This window comes from Cyanistes caeruleus, chromosome Z, assembly GCF_971803275.1.
Source record: "Cyanistes caeruleus chromosome Z, bCyaCae1.hap1.1, whole genome shotgun sequence".
NCBI lineage: Eukaryota > Metazoa > Chordata > Aves > Passeriformes > Paridae > Cyanistes > Cyanistes caeruleus.
The window spans coordinates 41,636,151-41,656,175 of NC_141732.1; the positions used below are offsets into that span (position 1 = coordinate 41,636,151).

A 20,025-nucleotide genomic window follows, 5' to 3' on the forward strand; every position below is an offset into this window, starting at 1 on the left:
ACAGCTGGTGATGCTGTGTCTGATGCAGCCCGGGATGGGGTTTGCCCTCCTGGCTGCCCGGGCACACACTGCTGATTCACCCTGAGCTGCTGCAGACCAGCACCCCCAGATCCCTTTCTGCAGGGCTGCTCTACACACACTCCTCTCTCAGCCGATGCTTGTGCCCAGTTTTACTGCATCCCAGGGGCAGAATCTGTATTTGTTCTCATTAAAGTTTCATGCCACTGATAGTTACCCAGTGCTCCAATGTATTTTGATCCCTCTGCAAGGCTCTTGTCCCCAAAAAGAGTCAACAAATCTGCAAGTGATGGTACATGACAATTTCACGTATTCTGTGTGCTTTTTTTTTATTTGTCTCATTTAACTATTTTATACACCCTTCTCTGAAAGACAAACATTATAAATGTTAAGCTGCTAATACAGCTCAGTACTTACTATATCTTCAGAAAACACTACAATATCCAAGAGTCTATTTCACGTTTTTGTTCATGCTATGCCAACTTCATTGCTCTCAGAGTCGAACAGCCAAATCCTAATGGAGAAGCCACTACCTGAGCATTGTCACACCACTCTAGGACTCACACACTCACCACCAGGGACTTTGACTTCAGGGATCACAGACCTCACAGAGCTGAGGGGTGCTCCTGTCAACTCCTCTTACACACACTCACTCTCAAGAGCTCTTTCTTCTTTTTCAGGCTCAGTCCTATGATCCTCATTGCAGAGTCTCGGTCTCTCAGATTTATAAAAGTGAATAATTTAATAGTGTGGTACAGTAGTAGGTCAGCTTGAGATGGATACCTCTGGGGAGCTATTTCAAACAAAGAAATCCCTGTGCAATTTTACTCTTCCCTCACGTGCTTTCAACATGCCTTATCAGAGCCTCTTCGTCCAGTGGTGATTTTTAGGCTGGATATTACAGCATCTTATTATTACAGCATCTTTCTCTTTGTACCTGTTAACTGTTCTTGTCAGGTTGCAAATTCAGCTGACGACTCTAGTGTCTTTGTCTTCTGGTTTGGATTTAAAGTGTACTTGCTTGCTGCTGCAGTCCTAGACTTAGGTTAAATATTGCCTGTCAACAACAAAAACATCAATGTGTTATCAGTATTCTGGCTATACTAAAGACAAAACACAGCACTGTACCAGCTACCAGGAAAATTACTAAGAAAACTCTTCCAGTTGAAAACACATTTAAGTGTATGTTCACAGCTTGGGGCCCAAGATTTCAACAAATCCATCTACTCATGCTAAACATTCAAAGCTAAGAAAACAACAAAATAAATCACAGTATTATAACTTTATATTACTCATTCTACTTAAAACATATTTCAGTCAAACAACCAATATCTCCTAAAAGTAAGGTTTGTGCTAGTGTTCTCTACTTGTAAAAAATATCATTCAGAATATCTACTACTGACTATTTGCAACATGTACAACTAACTCTTTTACATGCAGGAACTTGCAACAAAGACAATTATTTCAGAAAACTGAGTAAGAACAAAGAATATTCAAACAGTCTCAAAGAGAATGTAGTATCCTTTTTATCAGCAACATGCATGACCTAGTGATTTCTAGCATCCAAAAAAATTTCTTTCAGATCTCTGAGGCCTTATACACAATTTTTTACACCTGGCACATTCACAAACCACTCAAACTGGATGTAAATCTCATTTTAAATACCTTATTGCTGTTGATCACTTTCTCCCACAAACATGGAAAACTGCCAACACAGAGAGCAGAATTACTATCAGTAGTGATATTTAAAGTTAGTCTGTAGACATTAAAATACTGATTTGGTTTAGTTTAGAGATAATGAGCTAAGGGCTTCCATGTTGCAAAAAAAAAGATAGGCCAATTACAGTTCCCTTCTTTTTGTACTGATTCTACAATTTAATGGGCACATGAAACTTCCATTAACAATAATGGGACTTCTGTGCATGCACTGCAGAGAAAATAAAGCCCTGTAGAGTTTTTTCTTACAAACAGCATGAAATGAATGGAGAATGACAATAATCTCCAAGAAGCAATGTAAATAGCAGTATACTGGATGAGAGAAAGTCTGGGAGAGTTGTCCTGGTGCATGGGGAGTAAAATTAAGGAGTGAAAAATGCACAGTGCTAAACAAGACAACAAAGAAAGCTCAGAAAATTATATTACAAGTATAATATATTGGTCCAGACTACTTGGAGATGAAATAGCTACAAAATACATAAAGCAGAGACATTAAAAATATTTTAAGACCAAATTAAAGAAAAATTGAAATAAATTCCTGTCAGTGGGCTAAAAATAAGTCATTTATAAAACAGCTGAGGACACCCTGACAGGGTTAATGTATCTGCAGAGTGCAGATATTAATAAGCAATTTTTAAAAGTACTTGTACTTTTTATAGTAAAAAGTACTTCTAAATACTGTTTATAGTGTTATTTTAATTGCACTAGCCATGGTTTTTCATTTTACCAGACTGACTGAGGTACTAATGAGCTTCCATCTAAAAGATCTTAATATAGGCCATTCAGCTGGATCAAAGCACATCCAGCTCAGTTCTTAGTTGCACTCTAGCTTGTATTCATGTTCAATTTTTCAATTAATTCTCTGTGCTTATGTTGCAGTAAATAACTGACGAGAAAAATCTATTTCCTGTGTTTGTCTCTGAGTACAGAAGGGTTACTAGGCAAATATACCATGTAGGTATACTTGCCAGTAAGTCTCATAGGACATGAATGAATCTAGCATAAAACACTGAGTATGGATTCCAAGGGTGAGGAAGAACAGGTAAACCCAGCTCTTGTTAACAGAAGTAAATCAGAAAAAATAATATACTTGTAGAAATTATTTTTGCAATTCCTATTTTATCTTTGCAACCTAACATTCAGGATCCTTGAGAGGATTCTCTGATCATGCCATTGGGAAATCATGAATTAGAAATATAATTTAACTGCATTTTATTTTCATTTTCTCAAATGAAAAAGGAGTTTACTGTTATTCAGTGCATAAAATGTATAATGCACTACCTTCACATTTGCACAATTTTTCTTAAATTATATTTATTAGGAAAAATACTATAACTTAAACAATAGGTCTTTTCGGGCCCCAAATAAAATCTATATATCGTGTTTATATCTTTGGTATTTATTTCTTTCTGTTTGATGCATTTTCTCATGCTTTTTAATTTCAAAAGACTTATGACTAAAACATTAATAGTAAATAACTTGTCCTTTATATAGCTTTATAGGGGTCTTTTTTATTTTTTCTCATAGCTTTTGCTGGTTTTCAACAGAACTGATTAGCATTTAGTGAAACTAAAAATAAAAAGGCTGGTATTTTGGGGAAGTTTTTCTGGTTGTTTTGCTGTTGGTTCCCTGTGAACCAATTACATACATAAACATGCAGGATTATAGATTTTGTATGTTTGTGTTCTTTATGTCATATTGTTTGGAGTTTGAATTTTGTGTTTTATTATTAACTCCTTTGGGACATGTAAATCATGCATGAAAATGCATGAAAAGCATAGTGAACTAAGTTCAAATATTCCTAAAGTCATAATTCAATATTACTTTCATATACATCTATGCTTTAAATACCTTTAGCTAGAAAGAGGGAGAAAATTAAAAAAAAAAACCAACAAAACAAACAACCAGAATTCTCCCTTAACAATATTTCATACTCTAAATTGATATTTATTCTAAAGAGTGTCAAAGTAAATCTGAGCATATTTATACAAGAATATAAGTTTAAGGAAAAAAATAATTTAAAGCATCTTTTTATCAGCGGGACAGTGTTGTCCAGACAATGCATGAAAAACATCTGTCAGTGTAATTGAAAACTGAGGCTGTGGAGAGTAATGTTAAGTACTGCTTAAATGAAATTTGCTGATGGTCTTCTGCAACAAGAGACAGGTTGAGCAAACACAGTAAATCAGCTTTTTCACAGCAAGGTTTTGAATTGCAGTATGCCATGACTCATCTGAATGATGCACTTCTCACCCACTGTTGCCCTAGAAAATCTATAATCTCCATACATATGTTCCTCTGCAGAAAACATAACCACACATGCCTGCCACACTCAAGCTTTACTCTTAAGCACATCCTGTCCCACACTTGCTTAAGCTCTTAATAATCATATAAACCATAACTTAATTGAACAGTTTTGAACACACGCACATACTCTCCAACCACAGTTTCAACTTTCACAGCAATTTTAATCTGAGAATGCCAGCTTTCCAAATCCATCTCAGTGGAATCCTAAGTCTCAGAACTTAATATTTTCTGTGGAAAACATTTGGGGGACAATTAACAAAGCTGGCTTCCCAGTGATGTTAAATTTTAACAAGTGCACTTTTCTCATAAAAAATAAAAACACCACCACCAACAATGCAAAACACAAAAACAACAGCAACAACAACAACAAAAATTAAATGCAGGTTGGAGGGGAGTGTAACTGGAAGCAACTGGACAAAATATAATCAATAGCATCTTTTCCATGCTATTTAAAAACACAAAGTTTTCCATTCCATTACATGATCCCTCTAAAAGCGTCTGTAACTGTACTTTCCAATGGAGATTTTAGCCTGCCTATTCTACTCTATTTGTAGAAAAGGTCTTCAGGGGACTCACATTTGCTTAACTCTTTCCAAAGCTTCAGATAGAGTAGTCCATTTTGCGACAGAACTACCTGGTCCCATTAAAGAATGGGAGTCCTAATGATCTTTGTGTCCAAAAAGTGAGATTACTTGGCTCTCAGCATCTTGAACTTTATTAAATTATTAAATTATTAAATAATTTATTAAATTATTTACTACATTAAATCATGTGTTACCAGATTTTTTTTTGCACAACCACTGTCTCTTTTCACCTTGCTGAATGCACTCAGGAAATTTACTCTGTGTCTCTAAACACAGTGGTGTTACAGTAACAGAAAGTATATGTCCAGACTTTGTCTATCCATAGCTACAGTAAAAATTGACTCTGTCCTGGACGGAACCAGGACAGCTGTCTTTACTTTTTTGTTTTGTTTTGTTTTCAAAGTTTATTACATAACATTATTTTCATCCTGTACATTGCAATATTTGAAAAGATAAAACAGCCTAACTCCGAAAAATTTCTGTTGCATTTCAGTTCCATTCTGAAATGTGTTTTAGTTTGATGCCAGGCCTAGGATTTAAGAATAAAATATAAGTAGTTTTATTTAGACCTTTTTGAGGTAAATTCCTTAATATTTCTTCTGTATATCTCTACTTTGTAGAAAAGTAAAACCTAGACAAAGCAGATTATGTGAGAAAGGTATATTGCAATTAACAAAACCCAAAGGCTTCTCACTATCAAAAAAAAGTTCAAAACAGAATGGAGCACAGAAGATAGACAACCAACAAACATGTCAGCTATGAAGAACAAGCTGAAAGTAACTTGAGGGATGAAAAAGAAATTACAGGTACAACTAAACCTTGCATAGAGTACCTAAAGATGATAATTCTGAAAATCAGATTTGGAGATGTCTTTGATTAATTTAGGATTTTTTGTTCTGTAGACATTGAGAGTAGTTGTTCATGAAAATCCAGTAGCAAATAATTAGTTTAAATTAACATATCTTCTTATAATAAGACATTTACTCCTTTACTTAGCAATAGAAATCTGAAATAAAGTCAAATTTTTATCAAGAATTAAATAGAAGTTTATTCAGCTAGTGTAAATCAGAGTAGTATGAAAATCGTTTTAAAATATTGTTTTTCTGAATTTCACTATTTTAAAAATATTTAATAACTCCTTAATAATTTCATTTTTATATTTTTAAATTCAAAAAATAAATTAATCTCCCCACTGCAAGAAAAAGAAATAAATTTTAAGAGGTAGTTCTTAGATCCAGGCAAAAAAAAATGGTGGATTTACTGTCTTATGTGCTGAGCAGAGGCAAATATTACAGTTCCTTGTTCTGTTTTTTGCTGCCATAATTCTTGAGGAAAGGGAAGAATCTAAATCTTAGGTATATATCTGTCACAAAATTAATATTTTCCTAAAGGCATGAGCTATCCTGTAGGGTAAGAAGAGAGCAGACTAACTGGTATTTATGTATCTGGGCACATCTAAGCAGCCATATTTTATATGGAACTTGGGTTTCCAAGCACAAGAACAGGCAGGACTGGACCACCGTTGAAATATTTAAGAGCTCCTGAGCTGTGTTTGCCTAAAGATTTTTGAAGCAAGGGAAGAAGTGGAGAATAATGAAACAAGGAAAAATCCCTGTGAATAAACTTGTGAAAAAATTATGCAAAAAACTTCGGAAATTATACATATTTGATTTTAAGCATTCTGAGAAGATAATATTTGGTGCTTCTCTAAGAACACAGAAATGTACTGAGTTCACAACCAAGAGAATAAAGAGGTTGAAACACTTTTTGTACAAGTTTTCTAGTATACCAGTAACAGAGTAGAAGAGTGTTCATTTCTCAGTGGAAAAAGAGCATTTCATGAAAATTGATAAATGAAGTATAGGAAGATTTTTCATGTCATTTTCAAATATCACAAACTAAGAAAGCAGAAAGTCTGGTAGGTTATTTCAAAGGAAGAATAAACTATTTCAGCTATTATATTTTCCTTAAGAAAAACTCCTCCTTACTGGAAGGAGATGGATAATGTGTTTGATAAAAATGATCTGGTCAAGGATCATTTTTAAGAATTTGGCTGAAATTTTTGTCCTGCTGTTTAACTTTTGGAATTCCTGTAATTGTCACACTGAAGTTCTCTAATCAACATTTATCAACATGGCATCCATCATATTAAATCTGCTGTTTCTTCTGTGGAAAGGCTTAAGCCTTTAGAAAAATGTTGTTTTTCTAAAGATTTCCTTTAAATTTTTTTGGTTTCTTTTTCAAAAATTATTTTTTCTAATGAGTCAATAGAAACCTTCCAATATACCCCCTACAAGATCATGTTATTAAAATTATTTTTGTTTAATCTATTAAAATCTAGAAATAAAAGAGTTTAGAGTTAAACATACTGTATTTGTCTTTCTAGTAACATACGCTAAATTTCCTCATGTTAAAATAAGGAACATGAATGGTATGTGCTAGAATAAAAAATAAAGCTAAGCCCTCTGAGTTTCATGTTTCTTTCCTGCCTTCTTGCATGGATTTTGCTGGGTTTGGCATTTTTAAATGTTTTTTTCATATATATTTTTGTGATGCTATGCAGCAGGTAATTAAATCAGAATTTCTTGAATGGCAAAAAGACTTTAAGAAGAAAAGGAAGGCTATATTCCATTCCTGTAGAACCATAATTTGGTGTCTATGGTATAAAATTCCTATTTCTAGCATCACAGTATCAGTAAAAATAAACTATATCAAAGTATTATTTATGTGCCTAACTTATCGCTGTTGATGCCAATACTTTCATGACTTCACTGCCATAATCATCAGCTACTGAAACTTTACTCAAGTGCCTTACACCATTTCCGCTTATCTCACTTGAAATATGAGATATCAGGTAAATTTAACGTAGCTTTAAATAGCTTTCTTGAGGTTGTTATGACTCAGTTGAACGAACAGTCAGTCTCAATTACACTTTTAATGTACTGAGTCACAGACACATTCATAGGATGTGAACCCTCATATATATCTATATATCTATATATCTATATATATCTTCAGGAGGCAGTGGTATGAACTGGTATAATCAGCTCACTATAAATATATATCCACTCCTCTGAAAATAAAAGTGATTTTCTTTAACTCTTTTTTGAAAGTGCTTTATGCTTATGTTGATTTCAAAAAATCTAGTGCTAAATTTCCAACCAAACATTTAAACAGGTAGTCAAATACAGTAATGTTTTGGGGCTTGTTGTATTCATTAGACATTGAAAGAAAGGCCATTTACAAGAATACAAGCTGTTTATTATTTCCCTTTATCGATTTTTTCCTGTCACAATCCTTCCATGCCTCCATTTAGCAGGGCATTGAACATGTGAAATAACACAGCTTGCTTGCCACTGCGCCTTCTATCAGCTGTCATATTCCACAAAGCTGGCTTATATTGAGTAATATTTCTCTTTACTTCCTCTCCTTATCATGAGCTTCCTTTATTGGGCTTTTGTTCCTCACAGTAAAGTAGAAGACTCTTCACAGCATGACCTTATAACTAGCTTTACAAAAAACATTTGGCATGCACAGGTGAGTTGCTTGAATTTCTTCACACTCTGAAATCATATGAACTGCAGCATATGCTGCTTCAAAAAGATAGTTTGAAAAAAAAAGCCAGACAGAAAAATTGCAAAAACATGCCAACTATAAACACCTCAACACTTGATCTGAGGACAAACTCCAATATGAATTTGCCATCAGGGATGTATAAAATTTATGTATTGCTTTGCCTTTTTCCATCATTGGGACTATTTTAAGGTTGTGGCTGCAGCTATACAGCTGTGCAGCTCCACCTTTAAATCATAGATTTATCCAGCCTGTGTACAGTGAGAGTTTGTCTGCACATTTACGTGGGTTAAAGCAAAAGCAAACTACTAACCATACTTAAAAATTAAAATAAGCTCCAAGAGTTTCAAAGCTAACTGTAATATTCATGATTCATTTGGAGGGCTTTTTATGTCTTGCTTATCAAATGTATTTGTAAGCTATAGAAAATACTAATATATGTTTGATATTCCATAACTATGCTACATAAGTGAAATAGCTTCTGGAGAGCCTCAAAAATTAAATCTTCTATACCCTAGAGCTCATCAGTAATTGAAATAATTAGCTCTACAAAGTAAGAAGTCAATAATAAATATTTTTTCCCTTCAACATTGTGTCTTCATACAGCTGCATACAATGTACAATCAATATCAATATCAATTGCCATGTCAATAAAACAAGTGTCATTACATTAGATATTGTAATTTCATTATTTAACAATTCATACAAGTATTTCACTATGTCAGTCAGTATATACATATCTATATATATGTGTGTGTGTATATCTATGTATGTATACAAAAACACGCCCACAAGAAAGTGCCTCTGGCCCTACTCACTCCTTGGACTTCTCTTCCCATGAAAAAATGTCATAGTATTTTATGTTCTACCACATATCACAGTAAAAATGGCTTTAAATGCAGAAATGCTCATGTGATTTTCTTCCTTTGTTGCCAGAACTAATGTTACATTTTCTGGATATGATCATCTTTACATATATCTCAACATATGTGGGAAGGTATCCCATTCTTCCCATTCCCATTGGCATCAATCACTATTCCAAATTAAAGGCTGCTGCACATAAAAAAGTGCATCTGGAGAAGACAGGCTCACTGGCTGTTCAGTTATGCAGAATATAAAAGATCAGCTTTTCTCTTTCTACACACTTCTCAGGAGGTATAGCCAACCAAACCACATTTACAATTCTTCTCAGCTCTTTGCATTCATTTACTGTGTGTACATCATTCTGGCTTGTATTCAGAGAATGTGCACTGAATTATAAACACTTAATATTCCACCAGGAGCACTGTGTACAGTGATGGTTTTTGAATGCATACATTAGATTTACTTCTATATTCATTTTGCATGTAGTTGGGGGGTTTTTTTGATTTTTTTTTTAATCCCCACCCTCCCCCCTTCTCAGAAAAATGCAGTTTTTATAGACTGCTAACTCCACTTTCCACTGAGTACTGCGCTGGCTGAAAACAGTAGGTGTCAACCTGGCATTTTTCCTTCATGATACAATTTGTTTACTTGCCAGTAAGGTTTAGAGCAAGGGATACAAATTATCTGATATAAAATTACTAGCTGGAGATAGTTGTCATGCAAACATTAAACCATCTACCCTATTTGCATATTTGCAGATAACCTCTAGAGCCATATAAATTAGTTTTAAATAGTTCAATGTATAAGGAAAGCAGCAAAGCATACCATGATAAAACAAGAATCCTGAGGGTTTCTCCATCATTACATTTCAATTTTAGTTGGAAGATGAGCAAATGAAATCTAAATTAAGCTCTTCTAGAAACTTGTAAGTTGGTAGAACTTTTACAAATCTTCTTCATTACATTTTAATGATCTGTCATATTTCCAAGCAGTGTATAATAATAACTTACGTCTAGACACAATAATTCAGGAAAATATTTTATGAATGAATTAAAAATAAATCTACAAGCTTTCAGACTAGATAGCAACCAGACATTTTTTTCAGATTCCAGATATGCTATGTTAGCACATTTGATTGGTTTGTTCCATTCAATTTCCTCTTGAATGCTTCTAGAAAAAGTATAGCCTTGGACGTGTATTGCACATGTGGTACTCCTAATTTTCAGATGCAAATGAAAGCAGCAAAGACATCTTTCTGTCAATAGAAGTAATTTTTCTAGAGTCTAATATAAGTAAATATGAATAAGATTGCATCTTGAAATGGTCAAATAGTGATTGCATTTTCTTAAACATCTCTATGTGCTGAGTGAACTATTTATTTACATTAAACACAAAATATTGATAAATTAGAAAAATAGAATGCAAAATATATGTTTGAAATATCAATGTAATTCGATAATATTATCTATAATTCAAATATTATATCTAATTAGAATATAGTACGTAATTGGAACGTAACAGGAAATAAATCTCAGACTTTATCAGTAGTACTATTCACCGGAAATATTCTTTTGTTCTTCATTTTATCAACATAACCACTTGGATGTAGATGACCTGGAGAAAATTCATGCCCAGTCCATTTCCTCCACCAAGTAGGCAATTGAATACCGTATGTGCTGAGCCCTCTAAAGACTTACAAGGTAGAAGGGAATGACTTGCATATTTTCTGATTTCAGTTTTAACCACAGAAACATCTCCCCAGCTGAGTCAGTCATTCATTACATTTTGGCAGCACCGATAAGCCCTCAGCTTGCTTTGTAATGAGATGATGAGTTCATTTAATAAAGGAAGGAAATAAACTCTCCCTAGATCAGAACCTATTTCCTTTTGCAAGCAGATGTTGGGACACTAGAAAAATTGTATTTTATCTCAAGGGAGTGCTGCATGCCTAGAGAAGCTGTCTTATTTCTAGAGTCATTGCCAATTTGTTCTCTTTGTTCCTTGTTGCCAGCCAAATGTAAGTTTCACCATGCCAGACGCCACACGAACTGAATGTTGCACATCCAGCAGCTATCTATCAGCGCAGCCACATTCCAGGGATAACTGCAGTGCTCAGGTAATGGCTGGTGTAAGTTCTAAAAAAACTAGCTTCATCCAAGAGGAACTTAAAAACAGCTCCATCTGGTACCTCTTCTCACTGCTAATTAGCTGGCAGGGCAGTGAGAGCTGGCTAGAACGGCTGCTCCATTCAAAAAGTTTACTTAGCATGAGCTATAAATTTGGCTGCCTACAATTTCACACCCTAAGAGGTGCTCTTGGGATGATTATTGCCCTTGGCACTTATCTGCCTCCCTAGTCACAGAATGACCCACTTTGTTATTAAAGCAAATTAAAGAGATTGAGGTTTATTGAGTGTTAGGCAACCCACTAAACAGTGGAATAAGGTTTTCTTGAAGGATGGGTTTAATGCCAGGCCTGGACCTGAATTCAATTTGAACAGACTATCTACAGTTTCCCTGGCAAAAGAGAAGTGTGCAGACCTTGCAGAAGGAAGATGTTGTCTGGAAGGCCCCTTTCCAGTGTGTGTATGCCAGCAGAAGTAAAGGAGAGGGGCAGTCCTGAAGTAAAAACACAGTAAGTGTTCATGATGAGAACAGGTCCTTCCACACACCATTTTAGTGAAACAGGGTATAACACCCAGCATTTACAGAGGAAAATGTATCCCTTTAGGTACAATTAGGCTCTCAGAACATCCTCAACCCAGCTGAGGACCCGTCAGTCAATACAGAGCTGTACCTTACAAAGCACAGTATAAGGAATGACTGATACTGCCTGGTGGTTGTTAATAAAAATTTGAAATAAAATACCTAGCAACTAGTTCATGGGCAAGGGTATGACTCTTACTCAGCTTTCTCAGCAATTCAAAAAAGAAAACTAAAGATAGTATAAAAAGAAAGGAAAAAAATATTAAAAACAAACAAAAAGGACCCAAACAAAACAAAACAAAAAATCCCAAAGAAAATATAGTGAAATCAAGTAAGGAAGAAGGAAAATCCTAGTATCAAAAAGGACAAAGACACAGGGCAGAATAGCTTACCTCGACCCTCTTTCTGGGGTGAAAGCCTTCATTCAGGGATTTTTATTATTTGTTACTACCAGCAATTTACGTAATACAGGGCCTCAGTTATTTTACTACATTCTTAATTTTTCACAGCAAAATACAGCACCTGACCTTGTATGTCAAGCATCCACCATATTCTCACATACTCAAGCATAATTGATACAAAACTATAAAAGAAAGAGGGAAAATAATTTTCTGTTAGTGGGATAAATCAGTTACCAACAGGATATAAAGTTTCAGAGCACTTATTTTGAAAAGTTATTTTTATTAAAAACCTCTCATTTTCAAAGCAACTAAGGCTAAGCTCTTGTGAGTGAAAAAATTATTTTTTATTTCATTTTAAAATAATTATATATACATATACACACATGAGTATGAGGAACGTACTTAAGAAACTAAATAATTTATTTTCTGAATTAACATCAGAATCTAAGAGGAGAGAAACAGAGAACAGACAATGTGTCATCCCATATTTCAGTCCTCAAAATGAATAATGCTAGAATGAATGTTTACAAGCAAATTGTATCCAAACAGAAAATTTCTGAAGTTATAAAAAAGCATAGCAAATGTGAATTTATCAGGACAAAAAAGAATCATGCCAAACACCTTTCTTTATGACAAGTCTTTCTTTATGCATTAGATAGGACGAAGCATTTCTTTTCTTTATAATTAAATTGAATATGTCTGTGACTAAAAAAAAAATTGCAAATTTTAGATCTGGCTTAAAAGCAGCCAGATGAAACTCAATAAAGATAAATGCAAAAACCTATATTTGGAAAGGTGATAACAAATGCAAGAATGGGAAACAAGCAAATACAGATCAGGCTGAAATCCTGCAAAAAGGAACTAGATACTGAGTAGATAAAACAGACTGTGAGTCAAAAGTGCAGTGCTATTCCTTATCATCATATCAGGCAGCTATCACTGTGGGATATAGCAAGAACAATGTTATATATGATGACAGCTATTCTGGTATAATTATTCTAGGGACCTATCTTTTGGAGTACATCTTCAGTTTTGGGTGTAGCAATTAATCATCTAAGCAAATTCATAGGAGAAAAAGTATGCTGCATCCTAAGGAAACACTGCATTGATGTGCTCTGCTTTAATGCAGAGAACACTGAGCTTTTCTGTAATGAAAGTGGAAAAAAATTTCTATTGAGGGACCACAGGTGAAAAATTAAAGGCTACTGCAATTACAGCACAAAGGGTAAAGGCTGCCCTGTAAAGGTTATAAAATCTTTACTGCAAGCTTTTAAATTACAAAATAATTAACAGTAGCAGGGATGATCTAAGTATACTTAATACTACTTAAGACCAGAAAGACAGATAACATGAACCCTCAAGGTCCCTTTCAACACTCCACTTCTTTTATCCCAAATACACATATCACACTTGCTTAATTGCAGTGAGTTCCATTACTGGACATGATCTAACAAGAGTTCCATAGCTCCTCAGAGACTTCAGAATTGGTAAACTTTTCAAAGATACAAAGAGACAAAAATTATGTTGCAGGGTTTGCATTTTTTTCCTCCTATGGATTTGAATATGTGTGGGTTTTACTAATTTTTGTTATTTCCTTATACTTCTTCCTTCTGAAATGCCTAGTCCATAACATCTCTGAATGCAGGTCTTCTGTTAACTGTACTTAGTCAGATACACCTACAAAATTTCACACAAACTACTTTGCTTTATATGTTTCATACACAATTCTCCTTATGTTAAGAAAGATAGAAATAAGTTGCATATATTCTGAAATGAAATTATTAAACCAATTATATTTTTAGACACTATTTAGATCCCTCAGAAAATCCTTTAGAGATCTTTTGACCAGTATCAGACTAATTAAAAATTAGTGAATGAACCATATTGCTTCCAGTAAAATCTCTAGGGCCAGAAGTAATACAGTTCATAGAAAGGCTGTATTGAATTCGTCTGTTAACACGCAAACTATCTAATACTACTTTATAACACCATGCTAACCATTTTTTTTTTTTTTCTTGCTAGATATACCAAATGTGCAAAGGGCAACATGTCCTCACATTGCTTCCAGACTTTACTATCTTGGACGCACAGCAAATGCTGTCCTCAGGAATACACACAGGCACTCCAAAAACTGTAATCAAAAACCCAACCAGACTCAATTTCTTTAGCAATAAACATCTAGACAATAATACCTTGGAGCACAAATTGTTCAATTATACCATGGTGAAGAACACCCCACATACTTGCACTGTTTCTAGATAAATAATAGTATTCAAAACTAAAACACAGTAATTTTACTTTTGAGTGTTTGAACACGTTAAATCCTAATTTGCAATACTTTTCCTTCTGAAACCTTTTCCACATAGACATAAGGAGCAGAATGATAGCTAAGATGAATGTAGTTTAGCTAAAACTAGCCAAAGTCACCTGCCTCTTTAAAACAAATTTTAAAAATGGTGTAGTCCAGAAAGCACCATCTGAATGTTTTTCTTTCTTCAGAATTCACAGCTCCAGTGTTGGAAAAGAACACACTTAGGACCTACTCCTAATCATTATGTACAATTCCAACAGCTAATGAGCTATCTAACTAGTGACCTACAATTACCTCATTTGCGAAAATACAAGATAATTAAATGTTTAAATTAGTCAGAGATTTTTATGTATAAAATTATGAAGGTGCATTTTTTTAATCCAGTTTAATCTGGACTAAGTTTCTCTTCTTGAAAGTCAAATCAGATTGGAGCATTTATCGCTACCAATTTCACTAGATCTTTGATGTTTCTTTCATATAATGTCATGTATATGTCTATAAACGATAGTATATTTAAAAACCACAAGTCATACAGTAATTGAAAATAAAGAAAGTACACTGGAGACAAAAAAAAAATTATCAGATCAATTATAACAAATTCATGAATACAAGAGAACCAATTTCTTAATTTGAAATAATATTGCAATACGTATCAAATAATGCATATTTGCTCCAAAAGAATACATTATATTAATGAGCTCTCTGACAAAAAATGCTTCATTTCTGGTGTTAATTTTGCAAATTATATTATTCGTGTTTCTTAAAATATAAAATATTTATAAAAGAAATTTAACTTAAATATTAAGGATACAAATATAACTTATTTTGAAGCCTTATTTAACATGCACAAAGAACAGTTTGAGAATGTAGCTGAATCTTTCACACATTTAAAGCATTATTTCATTGGTACCAACTGACTTGTCATTCCAAGAATCTCCTAAAGAAACAAGAAAATTGTAATATTAGGCAAAGGAATATTATTCAATACCTGGTGATTTTAACTGCTAGGTCCTTTCTAGTCTATCATTATCTTCAAGTTTAAAAGCTCATTCCAGACTGAATTCTTACACCATGCATACTACAGCGTAAAAAACAACTCGCTCAACAAGGTGGGCTTATGGTGGTTCGTGTACTCTGAGCTGGATGCACGGGGGAAATACCAACAAGATATCCTCAAGAGGTCAAAACAACAACAACAAAAAGACTTTACTGGCAACTTTAGAAAATCAGAGACCTTGGGCGAAAGGTTCAGTGCAGCAGCTCATCAACGTAAAACACTTCCCAAAGCTTTAACTTGGCCCGTTCAACTTAGTAAAATTTAAACCCATTCAATTTCAAATAAACAGGAATTACAAAAGCAGGAAATTAGTAGAGAGATAAAAAGACATAATATAGAAAAGGATACAAATAGCTACCAACTCCTGGGTTCCAACAGAGATAGAAGCTCTGAGAATAGGGTCCAGACCATGCGACGGCCTCGTGCTCAGCCTTAAATACCCCTTGGCCTTCGCAGGCCCTTCCCCCAAGTGGGACTTCCAGTCATTTGGCCTCTCAGGAGCTGGGTGGAGGCTGAAGTGATGGGGCAGTGTCACAGTCTGAGCAGTGGTCTGGGTGCCGTGGCCTTCCCAGAGAAGTGTCCCTGGAAGGACACCCTCAGGTGCTCAGGCACTCCCTGCCCTGCCAAGAGTGATCTCAGCCCTGAGCCCTGAAAAGGGCTCTTGAGCCATTGCAGCTCTTCGGTTGATATCTGGGAGACACAAAAGGAAGGACGGGAGCCTCGTGTGGTGTTCCACAAGAAGCCTTTATTCTTGGGCCAGGAACAAGGAGAACTCTGGTTTCCACAAAGGGGTCAGGGACAAAAGACTCCAGACAGTCAGAGGGAAACAGGGGCTTATACAGGAGCATCACGACTAGTCCACTGAGGGTTCAGGGGCAGAGCAAAAGGGAAGGACCAACAGAGTACACAGAATTTGCATGGGGTACATAAAATTTGCAAGGGCTGCAAGGCATACTGGAAGTGACTCCTTTAGTTGCCTCAACAATGAAGAAACTCATTTAGGAGCTTTTCCTCTAAGGGAGAGTTGTGGATTCTTTGTTAATCTGCCCACCAGCCTCCACAGGGTACTGCCTCCAGTGTGCCAATGACTGGCACCACTGCCAAGCTGGGATATAGGCTGTGGGGTGGAGGTGTAGGGCAGCTCACTGTCCCACCACAGCAAGGCCCAACCAGCCTCTCCCTGCATCCCAAAATGTCTTGAGATATCAATCCTTGCAGGTGCTCACATACAGCTCCAGAGAACACTTGTGCATTTATACCAGCAACAGTCTAATGCTGATTTGCAACACCAAGCTCCCCAGAGAAGAGGTCCAATTAGCCTGACAGAGTTCAGTAAGCATTTGGACCATGCTTTCAGGGATGTAGTGTTATTTTAGGGGATGGTCCTGTGCAGGGCCAGGTGTTGGACTCATTGATTTTTGTAGGTCCCTTCCAACTCAGCATATTCTGTGACCTGTGGATTTGAACATGACAGTATTTGAAAGTGCATTTTATTCAGTCAAATATAATCTTTATGTTGGCAGCTTCTACATGAAGAAGAAATACAGATTTAAGAGATCTCAGTCTATCTGTCAATTTTGTTTAAAACTGATGGGGTAGAACCTGTTGTCTTTTCCTCTATATCATCTATCTATGACAGTCCCATCATCAGGTCATAAGAGATTTAGTGTTAGGTCTTAGCATTTAGATGGTAGGTGAAAATTAAATTTCCGTGCCCTTAGAAGATGGAAGTGGATATACATAAAATCCTCGGTCAGATTTTAACAAGTTAACAACTGGTAGATATTCTCCACACATGTGAAAGAACAGTACCATTAGTGGCAAGGTGGTAATGCATAAGGGCAGAGCAAAGATTATAGATAATCAATACATAGTGCTAAACCAAGAAAAATTAAGATATGCCACTCTTGTTTTAGCAGTGTGTGGGCTTTGTGTTTTGAGTTGGTTTTTTTTTTTTTGTTTTTTTCAGAAGGGAAAATAAACATAATATAAAAGTAAATACCAGGAAGATAACCTGAGATCTGAGACAGCAGCAAAGTAAATTGCAGTCCAGTTCTGTGTACTAAAATTAACTCAGTACATAGAAGCTATTTTCTTCCAACATCTCTGAAACAACTTACCCATTATGTTCTGCAATTAATAATGCACTTTCCTAGATCTGTCAAAGCTAGTAATGTATGATTCAAGAACTGTAAAGGTCATGAAAGAGGAGGAAAAATATAAAGTCAAGTACAAAGGATTAGGTTAATATTAATAGCCTGTAAGGCTTAAGATCAGCTTTGAAAGACAAATTTTATTTTTTTTTTTAAATTAAGTCAATGAGAGGGAAAAGAAAGAAAAATAAAAAGGGAAAGTAGTGATAAATGAGCACTGATAAATTTTCTTAATAATCTGTTTCCCAAATTAGGGAACTCAGTAAATATGTCTAACTGGACTTCAGTAAAGAAGCTGATATGTTGTTACATGGAAAAGCAGCAGTCAAATGAGAAAAGAAAGGACTGGTACTAGGTTGATAAGGGTGACAGAACTGTGCTGGGTCAATGCAATGAAACTAAATAATGTAAAAATGTATGTCAATCCAGATACCTTGCACCTGTATGTAAGATTATTTACATTTTGCAGGAAGCCTTCAAAATTCACCCCTCTGATCATAGATATTAATTTGGTTCATAAATCATGAATGAAATCATATCTGTTCCCTTTTTAAATGTAAAAGATGAATATTCTTACAGAAGTTGTAGGTAATACAGTACATTGCTCATATCCTACCTCTATAAAGTCTTCACTTAGGATATCTCTTTTAGGAAAAAAAGAATTTTGAACTGGAGTAAAGGCAAATGAAGTTTACTAGAAAGTTGACAGGAAACTCTGTGAGGAAGAGATGAAAGGAGATTGGCTTCTTTATTATTGTCAGTTTGTCCAGTTGCAACAAAAGTAGCAGAGATACAAAAACCGAGCAGGAAGTAAACTTATTTAAACTCATAACAAACAAATAACTGAATATGAATTACCTACTTAAATTAGAATTTTTGTCCCAAATCAATAACAAATTTGCCTGTAAAAGCACAAAGATACAGAATCTCTATGACTCTTCCATTTCTTTTAAAAGACACTCTACAAAAGCATGCTCTATTTATAGAACATCTGATACTTTTTCACCAAGTCAGTCACTTTAATGAAAGCAGTAAAAATAGTAGAGCTACCTGAATCTGTTGAAGGAAAGCAGTTTTGTCTCAACCTAGATAACAATTAAAAATCTGATATGATGCCATAAATTGTTTCTTTACCAAAAACTGAAAAAAATTACAAGAACATGCACAATTTAGGCAAAATGTTCAAGGGCTAAAGTTATACTATTTTTTTCCAGTGATAAAATAGCAACACCTTACAGATAGGGTCAACTTCAACACTTCATAAAAGGAGAAACAGAAATATTTTTGCTGGCTTTTTGCTCTTGACAGATCTTGAACATATTGGATTGAGTGAGGAGTAACCTGAATAAGATTCTATTCCTCTCATACAAATCTTTATATAGCCCTCACCAAAATGACAACAAATGTGAATAAATGTGTTTAAAATATAAGAATTTTCCATGTTAACTTAAAAAGAATCTGGTGATTTTAAAGTATAAAAACAGAAGAAATAATTAGTGAGTTGCCAAAGCTCTCCTCCTAAATAGGTTTCTAGCTAAAATTTTTGTGTAGTTTATTTCAAACTCACTAGCTCTTTGAATGAAAGGAATTTAAGAATGTGGGATTATACACAAGCAGAAAAATTTTCATTTGTTCTCATCCAAGTATCACAGGCAATACACGAGTTTTCCCATAGGTTTCTATTGAAGTTGTATGTCTGTATTGTATCAATTCACAAAATTCTCTCTTATATGTTTTTTCATATTGGAAAAACACATTCCATGCTTTCCCACCTATATCAAATTATATTGTATTAATCCAGGTGACTTTGCTTTGTGTAAAAAGACACATATAGTAAGCCTGAACACATTTACTGAGCAAAAAAGCAGTCAGCAGGAATGATCAGAATTTTTTGATTCAGCTGCTGTGCTGCATAAACTGTGCTGCATAAAGGGGAAGTTTGTTATGCAAAAAAGACAATCTATGCCAAAGGACAAACAATTCTTCATGTAAGTGAAACAAAAAAATACTACCAGACATATAAGCATTCAGGAAAATTTCCTAATCTCTTCTTATTTGATATGAATGATTAAACTCTAAGTCCTTGTCCTACAGAGATAGCTCCAATAGTTTAATTTTTGTGAATAAATTGAAAATTCCAAAATTCAGCACACAACTAAAGACATTTACACAGAATAACACACACAGAATTATAAAGTTTACTCTGAGGACTTGCTACCAAGAAGCTTATTAATGTCTTATTTTTTACCCTTATGCAAATATTCATTAGAAAGTAAAGATCTCTATTCCACCATAGAAATCCCAGTAGGCTTCATTAGTTCTTATGGAATAAATCA

At 34.7% G+C, this 20,025-nt stretch overlaps 1 long non-coding RNA gene across 1 annotated transcript in view; it reads right to left on the bottom strand.

The window, feature by feature from the left end:
* Window positions 1–328: 328 nt before the first annotated feature.
* LOC111941826 (uncharacterized) overlaps window positions 329–20,025 on the bottom strand; it is a 63,090-nt gene continuing 43,393 nt past the window's right edge. The window contains exons 13-14 of the long non-coding RNA XR_015280449.1: window positions 1,684–1,723; window positions 329–1,075 (exon numbers count right to left, since the gene is read on the bottom strand). This is a non-coding gene — a long non-coding RNA (uncharacterized LOC111941826). The remainder of the gene's footprint in view (window positions 1,076–1,683; window positions 1,724–20,025) is intronic.